General features: G+C 41.9%; 1 long non-coding RNA gene across 1 annotated transcript; it reads left to right on the top strand.

Annotated features, from left to right (window-relative positions):
* The first annotated feature begins 4,549 nt into the window (after positions 1-4,549).
* LOC109297013 lies at positions 4,550-15,007 on the top strand. Its single transcript, XR_002097148.1, has 3 exons — positions 4,550-4,761; positions 4,883-4,886; positions 14,997-15,007. It is a non-coding gene; the product is annotated as an uncharacterized LOC109297013 (long non-coding RNA).
* Positions 15,008-16,909: the final 1,902 nt, after the last annotated feature.

Here is a 16,909-nt window from a genome sequence, read left to right as displayed (position 1 = left end):
GGGGGGGGGGGCAGGGCCAGATGAGGGGAATGGGGGTGCAGGGCCAGATGCTGGGCTCCATCTTCACTGGCCCTATGGGAGAGGTAGGCGGAACAGCCCTGGCCCTGAAGCAGCGGGGGCAAGGGTGGGCGGAATGGGCCTGGCCCCAAAGCAGCAGTGGGGGAAGACGCAGGCCTCTGTCCTTGTCCACACCCCCTTTTCAGGCAGCAGTGGTGACAGTGGTGACTCCCTGGAGATGGCGGCCATGGAGCCCACGGAACAGGGGGTGAGGCCAGCGGCACTGGTCCCACCCCGCCCCCCTGCTCCCTGCAGGGCATAAAAAGAGTGGACAGATGTGGGGGGAGCAAGATCAGTACCACTGGCCATGCTCCCCTTGCTCCCTGCAGGTGGTGGTGATGGGGTGGACAGAAAGGGGTCTGGGCTGTTGACAGGGCATGTGGAGTGGGGGTGGGGCCAGGTGATGGAGTGGGGGAAGACAGGGTCAGCATATAGAGAGAGGACTGGCCTGGCCCTGAAGGTGGGGGGAGCTGGAGCCTCTGCAGGCCTCTGTTCCTGGCCGCTCCCCACCCCCCAAGCCCTTCATTCTTGACAGGCAATTGGCTAGTTAAAACAATAAAGACTTCTTCAAGTTTTCACCTATTCCTTTGGGTTAACTGAGTTATTTTTAAGAACCTAGAGAATTTCAATGAGCAACGAAACATCAGCGCTATCAAATAAAAAGAACTGGGAAGAATGGGACAAGTGAATGTAATGAGTTTTCACTTGTGGGCATGCATACAAAATCTCAGATAATGAACTGGGAGATTTTATTTTCTAACTACACTTTTTGTTTGCATCATAAAATCACGTAACTCAATCTGACTAACAATTTCTAATTCAGGGAAGGTCAAGTGCAATTTCAGGAAAATTGTATGTCAACTGACTGCAAACCATTGGTTCATCAGTATGATGAAGCATGCAAGTTACTTTCCTAGTTGCTTGGTTTTAACCCTTATCTGTTCTCATGAAACTGTTGTTCATTGTTGTTCTCATGGGGTAACTCGTTACCCCACAATTTGACACTGTTGGTCTCACGGGGTAACTTGTTACCCCAGATGCATGAATAAAATGGAACCAGTGACAACAGTATAAATGAACCAAAAACTATTTATTAACCATACAGATTATTTGAAAGAGTATTTATGATGATTTGAACCCCAAATATTATTTAACTAGAACTATGAACAAAATTTAAACTTTTTCAGAGTTTCAAAACTTGAAGGAATAATTTGTTAAGTCTGCAGTTCACACTGTTTTCAAACTAACAATTACTTCAAGAAACATTTCCTGTTTTAACTAAATATTGCATTCGTCACAAAGCAGCAGTGCTGTACTGTGGTGCACACAAGGAAATGGCTTACGATCTTCACGTTGTTTCTGGGTTTTGCAGTCATTTGTCCTTGGACAAAAAGCACAATGCCCACTCATGCTTGCAGAAGGTTCTATTGGGATGCATTGTGGCAATTTGTAATTTAGGACAGTCATACCAGGCTTGAAAGGCTTACACAGATTACGTGTATCCATCAATCTTTGGTTTTTTTGTCTGTCAATCAACTGTTCTCCAAGCTCCTGCAAAAAATCGCTATCTTCTTAAATGTAGTCTTTGCTTCCGATTTGCATTGTGGCCAAGCCAAATGATGAGGCTGGCAATGGCAGCCACATCCAGCATATTAAAAAATAGTATCATTGGCCACCTCTTGATGTTCTCTCTGCAGGCGGTCATACAAACGAAGTGGTCAAGGTTATCCACCCCATCCTTGTTTTTACTTTAGTCATGGATGAAGTCCAGCTTTCTTTGCTTTCCACCTACCGACAGGTCATGGTGCATGCTTGACAGCAACAGCACAACTTTGGACTCCTTTGGAACATAAGAAACTAGGGTGAGTTCCCCATCAAAAGCAAAAATAGACGAAAAAGTTTCCTTTCTTTGATTTGCTTGCATTTTGTTTGGGATATTGACCTTGTTTTTCCGAATCATGCCCACATAGGTTAAGTCCTGCTGTAGCAGTTTTTCTGCCAGGTTAGTACTTGTGAAGAAATTGTCACCTACAATATTCCTTCCTGTCTTGTACCAGGGATGAACCAGTTTTTCAATGAGCTTGGTACCAAGTTCACCATGGTGTAGAGCTTCTTGTTGCTTGCCCAAGTAGATGTCTCCAGACTGGGGGAATGACATTGCTGCATCACAGCACCACCAAAGTTTCAAGCCATATTTGGCAGGCTTGCTGGGCATATACTGTCTGAAGGAACAGTGACACCTGAAGGCAATGAGCTGCTCATCAACCATGAGGTATATTCCTGGAATATAGCATTTCCTGAGCTGCTCCACAAATTGTATCCAAGTATCTCTGTAGCAGAGCACTTGCAGTGCCTGCCACTTTAAGGGCTGAGTCAAGCAGCCAGCAGGTGCTTGATTGCAGCGCCATTTTAAAACACTGGCTACCTATATAAATACAGGAGTTTGCTGCTGGCAGCCCAGGCATAAACATTGCTTAGCTGAGCTACAGCAGGAGAAACTAGGAGGTAAGGGCAAGAGCTTATGGGGATGGCTAGGAGGCTCTTGGTCCTGGGCATGACTTAAAACTGTACCTTGCCAGGGATGGGTGGCCTGGTGGGGCTCGTGGTGGCATGGGAGTCCCCAGGAAATGCCAGGCCAGTTATCACCCTGGTGAAAAGTGCATCGGGGTACCTTAACCTCTAGCCTCCACAACACTGTGGATACATGGGGACCAGAAAAAGCTACAGCCACCTAAGCCCAAAGAGGGTGTAAGACCTAGGCAGGGCCAGGTATGTCTGCAGCCACCTGAAACCCTGGAGCCCTGAAGGACAGGTAGATGTGTAGCCCCAGAGAGGGGGTTGTAGTGAGGGCCTTGAAGAGGGTTGAGTAGGGCCCAGGGTCAGCCTGAAGGGTAGCCCAATGGGGTGTGCTGAGTAGGGCTGTGGGACAGCCTGAAGGGCACCACATGGGCCAACCCTTGGAGAGCAAGTTGAGGGAAGTGTGGAGCCCCAGAGACAGGGAACAGAGGGCTAGGAGCTCACTATGTGGGGCCGGGGGCCCAGTGTTTGTTTATGTATGTTCATGTAAAGCTGCCCTGGGAGGGGACAGGGCAAGCTTGGCTCAGGTCAGGAACTTGGCTGGCCCCTACCCAGGTAAGGGTCATGGAAGAGGCACAAAAAACTATATGTCTGCCACCCAAGGTGTGATCCGGACAAAGCCTATGGCCTATAGGATCTGCTCCAAGAGGGAGCAGGGTAGGATAAGTTGTTTATGTGAGAAAGAGACCCTGTGAGAGGGGGTGGAATGCAAGAGGCCCTAGTGAGAGGAGGGCGGAGTGAATATGTGTGTGAAAGAGGCCTGACAGCGAGGGCTAAGCTTGGCCTTGCTCTAGGCTGGGAACATAATGACACCATGGATGTCATCTGCGAGGCATGTGCTGCAGTGTGGGGGAGGTTCAGAGCTGCAGATAGCACCCCCTGGCATGGGGACATGTAATAGGTAGTCTCTAGCATTTTACCATCTATTTTTTTTTAGAACAGCAAAGTCGAGTCAGGAGAGACTGGGTGGACTGCCCCATAGACAGGTGGGTGGGCTGGCATGAGACCTGGCCTTGAGCTGCCCCCTGTTACAATCTCTGAAGGCAGCAAGCTTGTCCACAGCTCTCCTTTCGTCACGTGTCAGTTTGATATCAGATCTCGCGTAGTTGGTGACTTGATGGAATCGATATGACGGCTCTCATTCTACTCCCTAAATCTTCTTTCTGCCTCTCTGTTTGCTTCTTTTATAATAAAAGTCAGGTTATCTTGTGAGAGAAGCAGGTGGAATGTTTCCACCATTATTTTGATTACTTTCTCTTTTTGGCTCAGCACTTTCATGGGCTATATCCTTGGCTGTTCTCCAATAGTGTATTAGCTATGGACTTTTTTTCCCAGCCTCTGCTATTCTTTCCTCTAAAGGTGTTATGATCTGCAATGTTTTCTGGGAGTGGTTCTGCTCCATGTCCTGATGTAGCTCTCCTTGGTCTTCCACAGTGGCCCTGGGCTTGTCCTCTTCCCTTTCCCACTGGAAATGTTGGCATCATTTCTGCTTGTGGCACCAATTCCTCCTCATATGAGCTGGATGAAACTTCCATAAGCACATGGTCTTCTTGCTCTGAACAATCTCTAATGCCTGGAACAAAGTGAGCATCCTCACTGCCTTGGGATAAGATTTCATCAGTGGATGTATCATTGTGATCCCCAGTTACCTGTGCAAGACAGTTTTCAGCACTGAATATGCACAGGAAATTCTCATCCTGGACTGCAGAAAAAAAGGTTACTGCTGAATGCATATAAATAACGATCAAAGACAAGACTGTACACCTATGCTGTCACAGAAGCAATTCCACCCTGCCCTATGGCAGTGCAGGTAGCACCCTCTCCTCCTGGGCACAGAAGCCAGAGACCAGCATCCACCCTTTGCAGGCAAGCCAAATGTGGGTGCATGCTGTTTGGAAACCACACACTCAGGGGCTTATTCAGAACAGGTAAAAGGGGCATGGGAGTGTCAAACTCTTAACATTGAAGGGGACTCCAAAGTGTATGCTGTATTGTAGTATGATGTTATTCTATTTCCTTTCTGCTGTCCCTTTGCTCCTTGTCCTCACTTCCAAAAAGGCAGGGCAAACTATCTTGTATGTTATGAAAGGGGCAAGTGAGGCGGAGTTTTGCCATGAGACAAGAGAGGTGGATTTGGGTATGACACAGGGGGGTTTTTTGTTTTTGGCAAAGGGCCCTGTGTTTGGATGACCTTGTAGCCTGCAAACAAAGTGGTTAGCAAAAGGGATTATCACATCTTCTGCAAAAGCAGAGTGGAGAATGACCATCTGTTAGTTACCATGGATACCTGAAGTGGACATGAATGAGGTGTGAATGAATGCTGACCTTTCAGATACATCAACCCAAAGTGGCCAAACAGGTCTAGGCCTGTCATTTATACAGAAATTGCATTGGGGTAACAAGTTACCTGAATGCATTAACATGGGGTTGGGGTAAGTTGTTACCCCGTATGAAAAAACATATTCACGCCTGGGGTAATATTAGCCTGGGCAGTTTTTCATCCACAGAGAGCAAACCATTCATGTAAGATGGCTGTTCTTCGGGGATATTGTGCACTGCAGTAGCAGTGACAATGTTGTAAAAAGAGAAATTTTTAGAATTAATTAACTTTAAGCTACTACACGAAATATGTCTGGGGTAGGAAATTAAATTACCCCATGGAAACGTATGAAGGTTAAGCCTCTCTGACTTATGAGTTCTGAAGCTTTTCCCTTTCTTAACGAAGTCTTTAAACCCCAAGAGAACAAAAAACTGGCATCAGCAACTGAATGCTGACATTTAGTAGCTGCCACACCACCATCTTCCAGGCCATTTTCTTTCTCCCTTGACAATTTACCTGAGTCGGTATTGTTTCTTGTGTACTGGTGTTGAGAACACCACATACCTCCTATAGTCCGATAAAGGAGCAGTTGAGTGTTATAATTTCCTAAACAGCAGGTAGTTTGCACTTAGCATGATTTTAGCAACAACATGCTGTGACCAAAGATTATATGAACATAGGTGGTAACAGATGAGAAAGTCTGACTGAGGTTAAAGTTCAGATAGTGGAAAGAAACTCTGATATATTTTTAAGCTTAGATTTCTGAAAAGGAGAGAAGGGATTTTTGTGCATGACGAAAGTCATTTGGTAATAAACTTGTGTTAAAAATCTGTGACAAAATAAATTAATCCATCAACTAAAAATGTTATAAAATCTTGTTATTAAATTCAACTATAAGCCAGAACATTTAAGGCTAGATTCTAACACCCTTATTCACTAGGTCTATATCTAGGAGCAGATATTACTCATTCTGAGTAATCATAGCAACACCTGTTTCAAAACTCCATCAAATTTTGGGTTCATCAAGGTCCTGATAATTTCATGGGATTATACTTACCTACTGGTTCTGCCAAAACTAAGTTTATTAAGACAATGTTCAAAATTGAAATTGGTTTGTAAAGTACCTCAGACCAGCCTCCAGTTCTTTGCCCATTACTTTGTCTTATGTCAGTGACAAACTCAATTAAGTATGGGCTGAAATGTTATGTTATAATCTCCTAAATAGCTAATTTGGGACACAACCATCACAACCATGCAAGTTTTTAAATGCTTTTGCTTGCCCTTGCAATTAATTATGCTTGTTTTTTTGCAGATGCTATCTTTGAAATGTTAACAGAAATATATTCTATACCCAGCTTCCAAGCTTAGAAAATGCCTTGCTACCATCTGTATCCCATGTTAAAAATACTTGGGTCTAACAAATGTTCAGCTTTTCTGCTCTTTGAATTTTGTCCAAAATATAACACTGTCAGATATTAATCATGTAGGGTCACTTAAATCTTTCAGTGCAACAGTGACATGAACTATTTGGGGACTTGAAGTTTCTGAAAAAGGACACCCCCCTATTTAGAAAACAGGGCTAAATGTACAGCAGAGATAACTTCAAATACATAATCAAATGGAGAAAAGTAGTTAAGAATTACAGTCAAATTCAGATTCAGGGAAAGGACAAACGGACACCTGAAGGACAGCACATACTTACAAGCACATGCTATTTAGAAACCAGACCAACTGCCCTTTGGAGGGCCTTAGATGCATATTAGAATGCAGGACATGAGAAGACACATTTCATTTGCCAGTGGCCAAACCGGAGGCACAGTAGCTATTTTCATCTATGCTTTTCCTTCTTCTTTCAGAATAGTGTAGTATTTGTAAGTAGGATTCTTACAGTTTTGCAATGGATCGTTCATTTAGACCTGGCATCAGACGTTGGTCCCTTACAGTGCTACATGCTGTTGTCAAATAAAAATAAAAGCATAATAGATAAAAATTAAAATAAATATGCTTTATTATTGAACATGGCAGATAACATTCGTCTGTTGTCTTTTGCCAGATGAGAAGCATATGTCTCCTTAGGAGAACCTACATTAATATAATATTATGTAAAAAAAACTCAGAAAATTGAGACATGCCGCAGATACAATCTTTTAAACAATGTAAGCTCTGCCTCTATCTTTCTTCAGGGCATAAATAACTACTGCAGTTCAGGAAGAAATTACCATTATTAGCAAGTTATATCAGAATTATTTACTATGGGGCTTCTTGCATATTCCTCTGAGTCATGGGATAGTGTTAATAGCAATTGTCAGTTATAGGACACTGACGGATATGCCGCTGGTCTTATCTACTGTACTGATTTCTTTGTGCTTAATACATTATTACAAAGACAGTCTTTATTACATTGATCACTTCCAGTATCTCAAGGAACACAGTATAAAATCATGCAAGAGAACAATCTTATTACCTTAGTTAACCAGGACTCAATAGGTTTTATCCTTAAATCTAGCATATAGAATTATTCCTTTGTTAAGGTTTCCTGAATCTGGGCCCTAGAAAGAAGGAAAGGTTTCAGAAGCATGTTTTTCCACCTAAATCAGTCTCTAACTTAAATGAATGTCTATGGAAAGAGCACTCTGCCACAGTATCTGGAAAAACATGAGCAAACTAGAACAAATGATCCAGTTTTTTATTTCAAATTTGCACTGGGTAGTGATAACCACATATGGCTATAAATTCTTTCTGATTGTGAGTCCTGCATTTGTATCTTTGCTGAATTTCTTACTGACAGTATCGTCCTGAATACGGCAGTAGCAGTTTACAGCCTGTTTTTATGTCATCCTGTCAAAAAGTTACCTCTTTAGGACCTAATAAAAACGTTTACTACTTGGTAAGTCTCTAAAATGTTTAAAAGAAGAAAGTAATAAACTAATATTTCTGTTCTTTCCAGGCCTAGAAGTTGAGGTGTTAATTCATTCACATCTCACTATTCTACGCAATTTTACATATTTAGAGTAATAATAAGTAGACAGGAATACCACAGAAAATAAATCTGTTTGCTTGCTGATCACATATCTGTTGGATCAATTTCTAAATGAGTATACTGCTTCTTAACATCTGACAGCACCAGGGAAGGAATCCTGCCTTATCTGCACATCAAAGAGTGACTCACAAAGACACTCTCATGGACCCAGAGGAACAGACTTCCACCTTCAGCTTCCTCTGTGCAAAAATGAAGTTTGTTTTTTCTACCTATGGGGACTTTTTACCATCTCTAATTTTCCCTGAGCCTGAGGAAGGATGCGTGTACCCAAAAACTTGCAGGAAAAGATTATTTTTGTTGTTGTTGAGATTTCTTAGTTGGTCTCATAAAAAGTATCCTCTCTGAACCAAGAGTTCTAGAGTTTTGCATTTCTTTCTGTCTTAGACCAACATGGCTATCAAATACATCCCTGTTCTTAATATGTGACTTCCCATAAAAAAACACTTGATATAAGGCATTTGCCTTGAAATGCTTAGTGTAAAATCAGGCATTGAATAAGTTTATATAATGATCCACCTAGATTCCAATTCAGTTTGAGACTCGATTATTTTAGTCATCTTGGTTTGGTCTACAGTACTAAGGGTAAATATTGTTCCCTTTAATTGCTTCCGTTTCACGGGATGTTTGTTAAATGACTAGGAGTGGAAACAGATGCTGCCTGACATTTCATTTGCACCACCCCACATTTTTTTATGGCAACACAAATTGTGAGCAAATAGATGTTCCTACCCTTTGTTGAGTTGCATCAAAGGAAAATCAGTAGCATGGTAGTAATAGACTCATGTGCTTTATTGTGGAGGTCATCTATTACCTCTGTGGCAGCAGAATACAAGCACCTGAGCTGCTGGCACACTCCAACCACCCCAGGCAAGTGCTCTGCGGGCTTGAAGGCCCAGACCAGCTGCCCACTTTCCCTGCTTACAGGGCAGCACCCCTTGTCTCTGAGCAGGGAAAAGCTCCACTTTCCCCATGATCGGGAGGATGGGTCTGGCTGAGTGGGGAAGCGTGGAGATGACATTGCACCTTGTACTGCAGTATCAAGAGTGGGATGAGGGGCAACATGCGGTTTGCCTAGTGAAGTGAATCAACTGTGCTGTGACACACTATGGCACAGGTGATCCACTTGATTCCGTGACATGTATTTCTAGTCTTCCAGTGTAATTGCGCACCTCTTCATCCTGACTGTTGCTTTTTCTGTGTTCTTATCATTCTCCTTTCTCTTCCACATCTTCTCTTTCATATCCACATCCTCACCAGGGCTCTTTAACCGGCAGTTAGTAAGGTGAATTAGATAATAAAACAATATAAACCTTCCTGGTCCTTGGCAGAAACAATCAGTAGCTGCCTGAGATAAGGAGAAAAGTTTCCTTGCTAGAAGTTTACACCAGAATTATCTGCTACGGAGCTTCCTGAATCTGCTCTAAAACATCTGGTAGTGATCCCTGCTGGAGAAAGGAAAAAAATGATAGTATGACTGATTGGTTATGGCAATTCTTGTGATCTCCTCTCAAGTTCTTATTCATGAATGGCAGTTCTGATATACTATTATCTGCTTGACACATTTGTCATAGTGGAATTTGGCACTGTGGTCTCCTGTGAAATGCTAATTTTTTCAATGTGAAAATATTATTGCTACTCCAATCCCTCCTCATACCTACTCCCACCATGTCCTCAGAAACATTCTCAATAACAAAAATGTACTTGGAGAGGGGAAACCCTGGTTTTGGCCCTTGCTCCAAAGGCTATTTTTACTTTGTGTAATGACTGTTTAATGTAGAGCAATCCCAGGGTATACATTAATAAATACAGCACTATGTGGCATGTTCCTAGATGGAATGACCTTTCAGTAGAGAGAAGACACGGGCTGCTGTCATGAACTGAAGAGCCTACTGACAAAGAAGAGGAAGGAATAGTTCATTAAAGTTCAGGTAACTGCAAATACATTCATCCTGAAGGATGGGAAACTTCTAAAGAATCCTGCCAGTATGGGTGACTGGTGCCACCTTAGTCAGGGGGAGCACGTGTCCCCCCAGTGACCAGTCAGCAACCGGGAGGCATCCCCCCATGGCCAATCCCCCCACTGACCAGAGTGGGGGTCCCACCACGGCAAAACTCACCGACTAGGAAGCAACCGTGGTTGTCCCAGAAGTGGCTATAGTGCTCCCACCTGCTCCCCCACCCATCGTCTAAGCAGGGAGCACGGCCTGTCAGGGAATGCACCAGCACTCTCAGGGGGGTGCATGTGCATCCCCGTGCACCCCTATGTGTCACTACTGCCTGCCAGTCTCTGTCATTAATTAATATGTTGCCTATACTTCTCTAGCAGCTACATTTTGACTATGGCATTGTTTTTAAGAACTACAGGAATCTTACTTTAAACTTCCATAGTCATTTCTAATGTACTATCAGGACATGATTTACCCTTGTGAAATATCTAAAACTTCCCATTCAGCCAGAGAAGGAAAGATAAAGTGAGAAAAGAGGAGATATCTAGCTACCCATTAGAGATGACACAAATAAATATTCCCTTAGAATGCACAGAATGAATTGAAGTCAAAGGTGAAAAAGCAAAATGGAAAGTTTATCTGTGTATGGAAATGATTTTCTGACAACCACCCTTAGAACATCCACTGTGTTTGAAAAGACACACAGTTTGAAGAGTTCTCTTAATTTAATTTTTGGTGATTATCACATAACATTCTTCATTTTTGGCATTTTCATTATCTGATAATTTTCAGTAGCTCTTTACTGCCTCATAAACTGGTCTCATTGGATGATATTACCTCATATGTTCCAACACTGCTACTTAGAATACTTGAAATGCTTAGCGTAAAATAAATTTCAATTTCTATATCTGACTGAAATCCTTTGGTATACAGTTCCTCACTGTGGAAAGCATAACAACCCTGTTCACGGCAACAGCATTAATTTATGGCTATTTGGTATAATAATACAATTATATTTACAACATTAATTATGCTTGTGTGTGTGTGTGTGTGTGTGTGTGTGTACATATACATATATATACACACACACACACACACACACACACAGTAAAAGCTGTGTTATCTGGCATCCCCTGGGAATGGGGGATGCCGGATAACAAAATATGTTGGTTAATTTAGTGGCTCAGGCCACTGCTTCTCCCATCGTGTCTGGGGCATCCCACCACCCCTTCTGCTGCATTGCTGCCCCTCCCACAGTCCCTGTGGGACAGGGAGGCAGGCTCTGCACAGCCCTGTGCACCCTGTTATGCCCCTGGGCCATGGGGACTCAGCAGTGCAGGCCACGGTGCCACGGTGGGCATTTCTGGCTTCACTTTTCCTTACAAGTCAGCATGCCAGTAAACAGAGCATGCCAGCTTGTAAAGTGCTGGTTACCAGAGAGTTTACTCTGTGTGTGTGTGTGTGTGTGTGTGTGTGTGTATATATGTATATGTGTGTGTGTATATATATATATATATATATATATATATGTATATATATAAAACCTGAATCAAAAATGTCAAAATGTTTCATAAGCATTAATTCAGTAATATAAATAACAGTGATGTGAGGTATGAATTATTATAACCTTTATGTTTTCCTTAATTCCACAGTGGATAGCCACAGAGGACTGTTGGAAAAGGAAAGTGGCTAATTGAGATGTTCCCTCCTTCATACACTCATATTTTCCCCATACTCTGCAGCAAAATAATGGATACAGCCAGAAGTAAAGAGCTATGCTAACATGCTTCCTTAACTTCAGATTGTGACTGAGTTGCAGGAAAAACAGAGGAACTTTAATATAGCCATGTCCTGTGCAATATATTCACTCCCCTGAGTCACAGGGTACATCTACAACATATATGCTTTACTACAGAGCTGACTAATTAGCTCCACAATAAAGCATCATTAAATAAATTAACTATGCTGTAGGGTAGTACCGTCTGAGACAAGCACCAAAACATATATGTAGATGATGACCGGGGCTGGCTGGGGAATGAGAGTGCTACAGTGCAGGGTCTGCTGCCTGTTTGCTAGCCCTGCACTATAGCACCCTTGTGCCCCAGCCAGCTCCTCCGCAGCACACTGTGCTGGGGAGGAACTGTACCGGGCTGGCAGCTTGATCCTCTGGGCCCCTGCCAGCCAGGGCTGCTCCATCCTGGCTCAACATGCTGCAGTCCGAGGTGCACATGTAAATGTGGCACCTAGGAGTAAAAAACTCTGGTGCAAATTGTGCTGGAGGTTATTCCTACATGCTAATTGCACATGTAGATGCACTCACAGAGTCGTCGTCTTCTTTTTTATGGCTGATGTAGATACAGAACAGCAACTATAATTTTACATTTAGGTGGCTAAGCCAGAAAATTGTCTCAGGAGCAGCAAAGTGTATTGCTATGATACTGGCTTCTTATTTGTGGATTGGGCATTGAGTTGTTAATTGTTCCATGGTCTATTCTGGCTGACCACAGTTGCACATGGGAGAGTTTTTAATTTTCCATTGGTGTATCAAGAATCTGCATCTCCCATGGTTTCTGCAGATACAGGTTAGAGTTGCCCATGAGCGTCACAGGAGATCAAAGCCAGGGATCTTCTGCATTGGCTCTAACACAGAATGCAAAAAGAGCTTGGAAGCTGATGTTAACATTTAGTTGCTGTCCTACCATGGCTACTTGAAGGGATGGGAAAGAAAGAGTCCACAAATCTGGAACCATATAGATCCTAGAACTTTGAGTGCCTTTTCAAACTATCTTATATGTTGTGTACTTGCTTGTTCCACAAAACAGAGAAGAGTGTTTATTTTAGCAGCAGTAATGAGAATGTGGCCCATGTCTTCCTGCATAAACATACCACTTTTATAAACTACCAATTTTAAGGTAGTTCTTATTCAAGGGATAAAAGGAGCCCCTTTCTTCTCTGTGTAGCTCAGTGAAACAAGGGCATAATCTAGCTCTTAATAGGGAAGTGGCATAAAGATAGCTGCTGAGTGGTGTGGAATAGGATTGTGTTCAGTGATTCCAAGATGCTTAAAAACTATTTAAGTGTCACTTAGATATCTTAGAGGCAGAACAGGATATGGACCTGTATGTTTTCAGAGTCATACTGTCCAAGAGTCATCTTACTGATAAATCATGTCAAGGTTATTTCTACGCATTAAACTAGTGCTATGAACTTCCTGTTCCTACTGGGTTCTGTGATGCTATGCTGGTTTGGACTAGAAGCTCAAAGCCTCATTTTATTTGGCTGAAAAGCAGCAGTGCTACCAACAGAAGCAGTCTAAAAATAGCCAAGTGAATATCATATATTCTACTTAGGTAGCACAGAGTTACTTTTCTAAGAAGTGTACCAGACTTAACCACAGTCCCCTTTTTAAATGTGATGGTTGGTTAAAGAAGAAAATGAAGCTGCTTTTCTAGACAGCCGCTTTGTGGAACTTCATGCATTTTCCATAGCTTTCAGATATGTAGCTTCCTTTTGCTGATTTTTAAACAAGCAATATTTCAGCCCGATTGAAACTTAGAGGGATGGTAATGAGATGCCATAAGACATTCTGCCCAATTTGTCCTGCAGGGAAGTCTGGATAGTACAGTCTTGAAAGTCAAGCAGCATAGTAGTTTTTACTCATTTGGCTGTTCCCACAGTCCTGCTATAATCCTGTGTTCTGAATACTACATAGGGAATAAAATACAGCTTAATATTAAAATGCGCTGTTGTGGCTGGTACCTAAAAAGGATAAATTATGGCATATTTTACTAACAGAATGTTTACTACATGCTCAGCATTAGTTTGAGGGATTGAAGTCTGTGGAGGTACCTGCTATTAGGAAGCAAAGCATCAGGCATTTCCTTGGCCAATATCACCATGAAAAATGAAATGGGAGCAAAGGCCTCTACATTTACTATGCAGCTGTAATTTGACCAGTCAAAAGAACAAAAGATATAACCGTCTGTCATGTAATTAGGCTCCTTTGTGATTAGAAAGGAGAGAGTAGAGAGAGCATTGAGGAGTCTTATTTATAGCTGAAACAAGATCAGGAAGAAGCTTCTTCTATTCATCTTCCACTCAAGATCAATTAAGCATATTTTGATCCCTTGAAAGGTCTTTTGTGAAGCTGTCTTGTATTTCCATGACTTCAGATAAAATGTCTGTCAAACATTATCTTGAAAATAGCTGAAAAGAAAGCAATGAAAAACAGTCAGCTACTCCTTGGGAATTGCTCCTATAGCAGTTATTTCAAGATAGTCTTGCTCACTGAAGTCTGAATATTATTTGCACTACTGATTTGTATATACAATATTAATTTTAGAATCTCTCTTATACAATGACAATAACTTTCAACTTGGCTAAAATCTCAGTCGGGTACAGCAGTATTACCAGAGAGAAAAAAGAAAAACAAACTGCGGACTAACTTTAGTCACAGAATTGATTCCAAAAATATTAAGGATATTTTTTCAGAAACAAAATGTAGGATTCATTCATCACTTGATTATACCACTGAGCTACACTGGTATAATATCAGTGCAACAAAATTGAAAAACAAACCCAAGAATTACTGACACAAATGAAAACCAAGGATTGGTAGATAATATCTATTTCTTGGCTTTATTAGAAGTCATCTGAGCTAATTTTTTTGACTTCCCAATAAAGTTCTTTATTTAGAAGAGAGAAGGGAGAATATAGAAGTCATCAATGGAACCATGCATTCCAAAGATGTGTCAATCCATGATTGGTGTCGTGGAGAGTACTGTGGTGTAATGGATTCCCATCAGATGTGTACCAGGAACTTCAAAGCAAATATTCTGATGCATGCCTAGGCTCAGAGGGTAGCCCTTGGTGATTCCCCATAAATGTATGTATGTGTAACAATTTTGCTGTTCTTCACTAGGGTTGCTAGAAACTAAAAGGTGCAAATACCATGGGTCCAGTAACTTTACATTGCAAATAAATGAACACCACCAACAGTACTCATCATTCCTAACCTCACTTGTAGAAGCAGACAGAACAAAGATAACAGACTCAGGCTGGATCTGTAGGATCACTCTGCTGTGGACGTGCTGCTATATCAATGCCACCTGCTCCCAGGTTGTTTATGCTGTATCGTTCTGTTGCAGCCCTGATTGCTCCTGACAGCCACCGGCTGCCTTCCTCCAAGCTCTCGGGATGCTTGCTAGACAGCTGAGGAAAGAAGCAGTTCTGGAGTCAGTTTATCTCAATCCTGCTGCTTCTCCTTGAACACAACATTTCTCATGAACCTGCTTCTTCTTAATCTCAAGGTGTTCTCCTGCATCCTAGGGATTAAAGATTTCTCAACTGGTGAGATGCTGCATAACCAATCCTTTCTCTGCAGAGCACCTGGGTCAGAAGTAGATTACCTAATCATGAGCACATTAGTTCATTATAGAACAATAAGAGAATTATGGATTGCAAAGTGCATGCCTAGTTAGTTGGAGCAGATACTGTTTGGATGAATGTTTTAAAAGACATGTTTAAAGCCTGACTTTGTAGCTACTCAAACATCAGTGGTAATTCTGGATATGAAAGACTTGGGTTAAGCCACAATAATAGCACGATAATTTCTTAGATCCTTACCCTGAGACCCTGAAGAATGTCCTTATTTTATAGCAAATTCGAAGATTTCAGTATAATTCTGCTCTTGCATTCTTTGCTTAACATTTTAAAGAACTATAATAGCCTGGTTGATTATAATAAAAAAAGCCATAAAACAATGAAAAATGAATACAAAAATATAAATTGAGGAATTTGTCCTTGAGGAAATATTCAGATCTACTTGATATATATTTAATTAAAGTGCTTCAAATGTATTTGAGCTCTTCAAAATAATTCAAATTACATTATCTAAAATGCCCACTGTACAAATGTTAACACTACATTTTCTGGAATTTCTTAATTGCAGAAAGGATACTAATAATACCTTGTTAAAGCAAATGCCTGTCTCAAAACTAAACTGATTTCTTCCCCTGCTCTCACTGCTGGTTTTTACTATGTACTATTTTAAATCTTTGTCTTCAAGTCTTATAACAGTGTAGCAGTATTGAGGAAGAAGGATCAGTCAGCTTTGGAAGTGCCTTCATAAATGCTTCTTTTTATCAGAGCTTATTGCATCCCTTCATTATTCTGATAAAGGAGAGCTTTGCTGAAGGATCACATTCAGCAGGATCACCTCTGTAAATTAATGCAAAATGAATCATCTATGTAGATTATCTACAAGAGTGTGCACCTGCTAGCAAATTTCTATCTTCAGTGAATCTTGGGTGGTGGATTAAATTATTTCATTCAACCAAAATATTTCCCTTAAAATATCCCACTTGCAAATAAATTAAATAATCAGGGCATAGAAAGTATTGTACTTTGAAATATTGCATCTGCAATCTAGTGAAGGATATTTTTCTCAATTTCTCCTTAGAACAACAAGGATACCATTATCTCTGCATCTTTACCATTCTTGAGATTTTTGGGCCTTCAAAGTCATGGAAGTTCTGATATTAAGTTCAATGGGATCAGGATTTCATACTCCTTCACTATGGATAGATGCCTACTAGAGCTGTGTGAAGTTTTGAGTGGTGAGCCGATTCAGAGGAGATTCAGCGGCTGAATCTTCAAATCCGAATCGAATCAGGGGACCAATTTAAAGGTCTGAATCAATTCAAAGCTTTCCGAATCTTTGGCAAAGATTCGGAGAGCTCTGATGATTTGGGCAGTCGCTGGTGGCTACAGCAGGGAGCTGTAGTTGACTCCGAGCTGGTAAGTACTAGGGGCAGGGGAGGGGGGGCTGGAGGAGGGGGCCATGGGGGGACCCCTGCCTGCCTCCCGACCCCCCTGCTCCCCCATAGCTGCCCTGCCTGCCGCAGCTCCCACTGCTTTAAAAAAAAGCCCCAGTGTTTACTGGGTGCTGCCAGGCAGGGGGCAATCCCC

Source organism: Gavialis gangeticus, unplaced genomic scaffold, assembly GCF_001723915.1.
Source record: "Gavialis gangeticus isolate Ggan-Ray unplaced genomic scaffold, GavGan_comp1, whole genome shotgun sequence".
Taxonomy (NCBI): domain Eukaryota; kingdom Metazoa; phylum Chordata; order Crocodylia; family Gavialidae; genus Gavialis; species Gavialis gangeticus.
This window is presented reverse-complemented; position numbering and strand designations above follow the sequence as displayed.